Below are 8,795 nucleotides of genomic sequence, written 5' to 3' on the forward strand. Positions count from 1 at the left end.
ATGATTTTCTTTTATTAATAATCAACTTAATCACATACAAAATTTCTTTCATAAATTCCCCTTCAAAAACCTTATGACACCTTACACAGGCCATCTATGACCTGGTTGGACTTTATGTCTTGTCCTAAATTTTCCTCTTTCCTAAATAATGAGGCATTTTACTTTAGGTCAAATATTACCATACAAAATTATTTCTTATACAAAGTCATCATCTTTTATTTATAAACTTCCTTACCAAAAAATACACCTTCATATTCATATCTTTGTTCATATCTCTCTCCAATATACTGGTTACTTTCTAACTTATTTTATAAGCAACGATTCATAATTTGAATTGAAATTTAGATAACTTTTGAATTAGACAAATTAAAAATAAGACTAGTTCCCAGGAGGTTTTCGGCCTCCAATGTCATCCAGAGAAGTTCTGAATTAAACTAAGTATTAACAACAGAAGGGAAATGATAGGCATAAACTTCAAGGCATGCAAGTGTAGGGCGATGTGTGTTGGACGCTGCTCTTAGAACAATGCACAGGCCTTTTCATTTTATTGAACATTGCAAATAGACGTGGTTTTCAAACAGGAAAAAATATCCTATTCCTGCCAGGGAAATTCAAGTGGTAGTTCCTTGTAGAACTACATGAAGCTTATTGGTATTTATTCCAGATTCATTAGCCATGATGCTTGGATTCCATTTTGCCCAAGGGTCAAAGTTCCTAGGCTTTTTATCTGAACAACAATTGCATAACGGGTGATAGTCTTCATCACCACTGTAATGGGAACAATTAGACTGATGTAACATAGTTCAGATTCCACCAATTTGGAAGAAAACAAATTGAAGAAAAATCAAAATGACTATTATTATCCAATTTATGGTAACTATGCAACAAAGACACCAAGGAAAATTGGTAAGCACCTATTTAATTCTTGGTTGTTTTTTAAACAGATACTTTAGGTCTTCCACCAGTTCACAGGTATAGTGGCTGCCGGGAGCTTCAGGTTCCAGGTCCAGGGCCTCAGGTATTGCTAGAGGTATTCAACTATCTAACCCAAAACTTTAAGGATGCTGAGGACATGGCCAATATTAAAGAAAATTATCCCTTCCATTTGGGTTGTACTTGTTGAGCAGGCAATCCCTCTTTCCATGTTTTAATTAGCTCCATATCTCCTGGTTTCATTTTGTATTTTTGGTTAGTTCCCAGTGAGGGGAGTCATTGAGTCCCAACCTTCTGTAATGTTTGATGAAAATTATTCCAGAATAACTAAGTATTTTATTAGGCTGGCTGTTTCTAGGACATTAAGTCATTAGTTAAAAATAACTTCCGTATAGCATTCTATATGGCCTCATATTAATTTTTGCTCTTGGGGAATTGCAGACTCTTAAGGGGGCTATGGGCAACAAATGAACTCAAGTTTCTGATGTTTCCTAATATAGTACAGCTAATGCTCATTTTAGAGTTTAATTAGCTCTTTATATTTTCCTGGAAGATTTAGGTCTCCATGTTGAATGTAAATAGTATTTGATTCCAAGAGCTCTAGCAACCCCCTGAGACATTTGGAAGACAAAAGATGGGCTGCTATCACTTTGGAGACTCTGGAATAACACAAACTGGGGGATTGTTTTTTTTTTTCTTTCCTTTTTATTGCATTTTAGGTTTTGGGGTACATGTGAAGAACATGCAAGACTGTTGCATAGGTACACACATGGCAGTGTGATGTGCTGCCTTCCTCCCCTTCACCTATATCTGGCATTTCTCCCCATGCTATCTCTCCCCAACTCCCCACCCCCCACTGACGCTCCCCTATTTCCTCTCAACAGACCCCAGTGTGTGATGTTCCCCTCCTTGTGTCCATGTGTTCTCATTGTTCAATACCCACCTATGAGTGAGAACATGCAGTGCTTGGTTTTCTGTTCTTGTGTCAGTTTGCTGAGAATGATGGTTTCCAGGTTCATCCAAGTCCCTACAAAGGACACAAACTCATCGTTTTTTATGGCTGCGCAGTATTCCATGGTGTATATGTGCCACATTTTCCCTGTCCAGTCTATCATCAATGGGCATTTGGGTTGGTTCCAGGTCTTTGCTATTGCAAACTGTGCTGCAATGAACATTCGTGTGCATGTGTCCTTATAGTAGAATGATTTATAATCCTTTGGATGTATACTCAGTAATGGGATTGCTGGGTCAAATGGGATTTCTATGTCTAGGACCTTGAGGAATCGCCACACTGTCTTCCACAATGGTTGAACTAATTTACACTCCCACCAACAGTGTAAAAGTGTTCCTATTTCTCCACATCCCCTCCAGCATCTATTGTCTCCAGATTTTTTAATGATCGCCATTCTAACTGGCATGAGATGGTATGTCAATGTAGTTTTGATTTGCATTTCTCTAATGACCAGTGATGATGAGCATTTTTTCATATGTTTGTTGGCCTCATGTATGTCTTCTTTTGTTGCCCACTTTTAAATGGGCTTTTTTTTTTTTAATCTGTTTTAGTTCTTTGTAGATTCTGGATATCAGCCCTTTGTCAGATGGGTAGATTGCAAAAATTTTTTCCCATTCTGTTGGTTGCCGATTCACCCTAATGACTGTTTCTTTTGCTGTGCAGAAGCTGTGGAGTTTGATTAGGTCCCATTTGTCTATTTAGGCTTTTGTTGCCAATGTTTTGGTCATGAAATCCTTGCCTACGCCCATGTCCTGAACGGTTTTGCCTAGACTTTATTCCAGGGTTTTTATGGGGTTAGGTCTTATATTTAAGTCTTTAATCCATCTGGAGTTAATTTTAGTGTAAGGTGTCAGGAAGGGGTCCAGTTTCTGCTTTCTGCACATGGCTAGCCAGTTTTCCCAACACCATTTATTAAACAGGGAATCCTTTCCCCATTGCTTGTTTTTGTCAGGTTTGTCAAAGTTCGGATGGCTGTAGATGTGTGGTGTTGCCTCCGAGGCCTCTGTTCTGTTCCATTGGTCTATATTTCTGTTTTGGTGCCAGTACCATGCTGTTTTGATTACTGTAGCCTTGTAGTATAGTTTGAAGTCCAGTAGTGTCATGCCTCTTGCTTTGTTTTTTTCTTGTTTTTTTTGTTTTTTTTGCTTAGAATTGACTTGGCTATGTGGGTTCCCTTTTGGTTCCATATGAAACTTAAGGTGGTTTTTTCCAGTTCTATGAGGAAGGTCATTGGTAGCTTGATGGGGATAGCATTGAATCTGTAAATTACTTTGGGCAGCATGGCCATTTTCACGATATTGATTCTTCCTAACCATGAACATGGAATGTTTCTCCATCTGTTTGTGTCCTGTCTTATTTCATTGAGCAGTGGTTCGTAGTTCTTCTTGAAGACGTCCTTTACATCCTTTGTTACTTGTATTCCCAGGTATTTTATTCTCTTTGTAGCAATTGTGAATGGCAGTTCATTCTTGATGTGGCTCTCTTTAAGTCTGTTATTGGTGTTTAGGAATGCTTGTGATTTTTGCACATTGATTTTGTATTCTAAGACTTTGCTGAAGTTGCTTATCAGTTTCAGGAGATTTTGGGCTGAGACGATGGGGGTCTTCTAGATATACAGTCATGTCGTCTGCAAATGGAGACAATTTGACTTCCTCCTTTCCTATTTGAATACCCTTTATTTCTTTTTCTTGCCTGATTGCTCTGGCTAGAACTTCCTGTACTATATTGAATAGGATTATTTCTTTTAATAGGATCTTCACAACTTTGTTAGCCCTCTCTGTTCTAGTAGGGTAATCTTCAATTGAGACAATAAATGTACCTATTAGAATTAGCAGAAACTTGTACCCTCTAAAAACTTGCATATGGGTAACGTCAAGCTACCAGTTTTCCCTGGGTAAGTTCCCCTTCTCTGAATTGTCCCCATTAGAGGAAGTATTTTGTGTCCATGGTTGTTGACTGCCCACAGTGTACAGGCCTGACAGACTTGTTTAAGTACCAGTGATAAATTAGGCCCCATGAAGAGGCTGTTTACCATGGCCAAAGTGGCATCTCTCCCAACATGAAAAGAGTCATGTAGGTATTTTATGATTTTCCACTGGGCTGCTTGGGGATGATATATTTTTTATCTCATATGTCACCAAAATTCTTATTTTAGTCCCCTTTGCTATTTTATTAACTGCTCTTCCTGTGATGTGTATTCCAGTTCTATTATGGAGTCATAGAAAGGGAGCAGTGCTAAAATTTGCTGAGACTTCACCCTGAGGGTCACTACTTTGGCTTCTTTATCAACTTTTCTGTTCCCTTGTGTTATAAAAATCAAATAATTTTGATGTCCTTTACAATGTATTGTGACTATTGCCTTTGGCAGATGTATTACTTCTAGTAGTTAAAAACTATTGGGCCCATGTCTTATGGGGGAGTTTCTCCCAGTTAATAATCCTCTTTCTTTCCATACTGCAGCATGAGAATAAACCACAAGAAAGGTATATCTGGACTATGTATATATGTTAAGGCTTTTCTCTTTTCTTAATATCAGAGCTTGAGTAAGAGGAATAATATCAGCCTCTTGTGGTGACTTGCCTGAGAGCAACAGCTGCACCTCAATAACGGTATTATGATTTACTATTGCATACCCAGCTCAGTGCTCCTCACTTGACACAAAACTGCTACAATCTGTGAACCAGTCATCTTCAAAATCTTGGAGAGCTTTATCCTTTAAATCAGACTGGTTTACATATATATGTGCAATGACCTGTTCACAGGAGTTACTCATTGGGCTTGTAGGCATCAATGAAGCTGGGTTCAAAGTGTTACAGGTTTTAATGGTTACATCTGGATTGTCTAGGAGCATGGTCTGATATTTGGTTAAACTTTCCCCTGTTATCCAGATGTCTCCTTTTATTTCTAAGACTGACTTTACCTCATGTGGTGTTAACACTTCTGGGAACTAACACAGGGTGATCTTAGTGGCTTCTTCTACTAAAATATCAGTAGCTGTTATTGCTTGTAAGAAGTTTGGCTACCTGGTGGCTATACCTATCTAAGTTTTTTGAAAAGTGGGCAACAGATCTGGGTTACTTTCCAAATTTTTAAGCAAGCACTCCTATTGCTATGCCTTTTTTTCTGCCACATACAAGAAAAGTGGCTTAGTAAGGTTTGGAATGCTGAATGCAGGAGCCTGTTTTATCTTGGTAAAGGCTTCCTTCATTTCTCAGGTCCATTCAATTGGCTTATTTTCTGACCCCCTTGTGCCCTTATAGAGGGGTTTTTCTATGAGTCTGAAATTTGGGATTCATATTCTACAAAATACAGCCATTCCCAGAAATGTGCAATGCTATTGCTTATTGTGGGAAGACCCCAAGTCACATATGGCTTGTACCTACCCTGGGGATCTTTGTTGGGCTCCAGGTGTTAAAATGTATCCCATATATTGAACTTGTAGGAGAGTAATTTGGGCTTTTTTCTTTTAAACTTTATAACCCTATTCTGCCAGAAAGTTCAATGTTTTTATTGTTTTTGATCAGAAGTTTCCCTGGTAAGATATCATCCACATACTGGAGTATCCTCCCATTATGTAGCTGTAAGTTTCTCAGATCTTTCTCTAAGTCTTGGGCAAAATAATGGGGGCTATCCTGAAAGCATGGAGGGAGCATTGTCCAAGTGTATTGTTGTTTTTTTCTTGTATTTGGATCTTCCCATTCAAAAGCAAAAGATATTGAAATTCTGGGGCCAGAGGAATGGAGAGAAAAATACATCTTTTAAGTCTAAGACTAAAAACCATTTGGCATCTCCTGGCACTTGAGCTAGGAGAATGTATGGAGCTGCTACCAGTGGATAGAGGGAGATAACAGCTTCATTAATTATTCTAAGATCTTGTACTAGCCAGTATTCTTCTAAAGGCTGTAAGAAGGGTAATATAGGGATGTTGCAAGGGGAGCTGTAAGGTATCAAAAGTCCGTGGACTAGCAGTTCCTGAATTATGGGTAGTAATCCTCTCCTTACTTCTGGTTTAATTGGATATTGTTTTTGACTAGGAAAGTATTCAGGGTTTTAAAGCTGTGTTTTGACTGGTATTGCCATTTTAGCTTTCCCCAATTTCCCAGTATACCATGCTAGTGGGTTGACATGTTTATTAATATTGTCTGGGACACTGTTTATATTTTAAATCATTAATATTTGTGCCTGGTGGTGCCATAACTGCAGCAGTAACCCTATTTTGACCATAATGTGACTTCCTAACAAAGGAACTTGGTGTCTTGGCATTACTAGAAACTCCTGCTCAAAAACTTTTGCTTGAAACTGGCTGATCAGGGGAGAAGTAAAAAATTTAGTCTGTGTTCTTTCTCCCATAACACTTATAGACCAGGAGGAAAGTCACCCTGCATAAGCACTGAGGACAGAATAATTTGCCCTGTGTCAAAAAGCAATAGTGTCCATGACGTCCAGAGTTACCTGGGGCTCCTCAGTGGTAATGACGATATTCCTGGACAGGGGCAGTGAGGAAGACCCCAGGCCCCTTCAGTCTTTGTTTAGTTCCCCCTTTTGCACTGCTAGAGTTTTAACTGGCTGGGGCCCTCAGTGAGAATGGGTACAGTCAATTCTCCAGTGCCAGGGATTTTACTTGGAACATTTGCATTGCCGACAGGGGCTTGGAAGGAGCTTGGCGAAATTCTTTGCCCAAAGTCCATTTTTCCTGCATTTAAAGCAAAAGCTGTTATCTCTAAGCCCTCACTGGTTTCTTTCAGACCCCTCTTGAGCCTTTGGGGCAATGCCAATGAGGACAGACATAATTTTGTCTTGCTGTTTATTTTCTTCCCTTCCTTCAGGTTATGGTTGTTATATACCATGAAGGAAGTATTAAGAATTGTGATTGAGGTGTTTGCAGCTCTGGAGCTTGCACCTAATGTCTGGGGTGGATTGGTTGATAAAATGCTGGGCCATAAGTACTTTCCCTTTCTGAGAAGCCAGATCTGGGTTGGTGTATATTTTTAAAAGTCTCTTCTAGCTCGCTATATAACATGGCTGGGTTATTTTTCTACCGGGGTGACTTCTCTTAACTTGTCGTAGCTTACAGGCTCTGCTATTCCCTTTCTTATTCCCCCTATAAGAGCCTCTAGAAATTTTGCTTTATGAGTCACCCATCTAGGGAGTTATAATTCCATTCAGTGTCAATTATGGGAATGGCGCCTACCCCATGATGATTTTTATAAGGATTTTAGGTAAATAAATAGTCTGCTTCCTGATGGGCAGCCTCAAAAACCTTTTCTTTCTCTAATGGGGTGCAGCAAGTAGCTAGAATGAATTGTACATTTCTCCATGAAAGAGGGTCCAAAAGAGAGTTAGAAACATTTTTTCAAACTTCCTGGAATTTTCAAAATAGCTTCCTAGATTTTCTTTGCATTGTTGTATATCTGTCACTGAGAAAGGGGCCTGTGTTCTCACTGGGCTTTCTGGTCCTGTCACTTTTCCAAGAGGGAGCAGAGTTGGACAAGGATCAGCATATGGGGTGCACTGGCATGTGTGACAAGGGCTTAATGGAACTTCTATGGGTCCCTGTAGTTCTCTTTCTGGCATGCTAGGTGGGGAATTATATGGAGGGAGCTGTTGCTCCCTCTGAGAGACTGGTGTACCCTGCAATGGGAGATTTTCTAATTGAAAGGGCAGATTATGTCTAATTCTGCCTTGGGATTCCTCTTAGGGCCTTGCATATGGAATGGTTTTGATATAAGGCCATAAAGACTTGAACATACAGAATTTCTGACCATTTTCCGTGCTTTTTGCCAAATAGGTCTAGCTGTAGGATGATGTCAAAATTAAAGCTACCATTGACCACCCACTGTTTCTGACTGCCTAATTGGTAATGTGGCCAAACTATGTTGCAGTAGAATACAAGGTGTTTCTTCTGCAAGTCGTCAGGGTCAAATTTTTCCCAGTGGTTGAGAATGCAGCCAAGGTGGGTATCAGGCAAAATCCAGACAGAGTTTTGATGTTTGGCTGTGGAGAAGAATAAGGGAAAATTTCAGGATCTCTGGCCTAATGTTTCTCATTGGGTGTACTCTGTGGACTGTCTGTGACGGAGATGAGGTCCACTGGGGCATCCCCCATATGGTTCTCTTTTCAGTGTGCCAGACATCTCCGGTCTTAGAATGTCAGATATTTCTGACCTTGGATGGGTACCCATGCCACTTAGAACCTGGGAATTTCTTCACAAATGGTGTCCAAAAATGAGTTTTCCCTTTGTGCTTGGGTGTAAACCCTTGCTCTTTATATCCCTATAACCAGTAAAAATGTTTTTTCCCCAAAGAGCCTCCCTAGCTAGATAGGAGTCTATGGCTCTGCTTGTTAATGCTTATAAAGGATGGGCCTGAAATTGGTTAGTTGAAGACCTATCAAGAGGGTTTCTCTAGGGCCACAAGCTATACCAAAGAAGACAGGCAATGGGATTTCCCCAACCACCAGTCACATGGTTGAGGCAGTGGTATAAAATGTGCCATTATGTACTGTGGTTTAACATGCAGCCTATTATACAAGGTGGCTTCCATAGGTCAGAGCCATCACACACACAAAAATACTCACCCTACTCTGTTCAGCCAATGAAGGGGTCCCGTGTGTAGAATTAATGGGAGCCCTTCTGTTCCCTACATAGCATCTGCAGCCATTATAATTCTCTCTTTAGAAGAAATATTCTGTATTGGTCTACATTTATTGTTGGGATTTAATACTTTTGTTCCCTTATTCCTAATATGCCATAAAAATAAACATATCTGATCTTAAATAGGAAAGATCTGAAGTCATAATGTTATTGACACACACACATAAACCTCAGTGAGGCAGGGATTTTTTTAGCACC

Source organism: Sapajus apella, unplaced genomic scaffold (genome assembly GCF_009761245.1).
Source record: "Sapajus apella isolate SASKATOON/1434 unplaced genomic scaffold, GSC_monkey_1.0 scaffold75, whole genome shotgun sequence".
Lineage (NCBI taxonomy): Eukaryota > Metazoa > Chordata > Mammalia > Primates > Cebidae > Sapajus > Sapajus apella.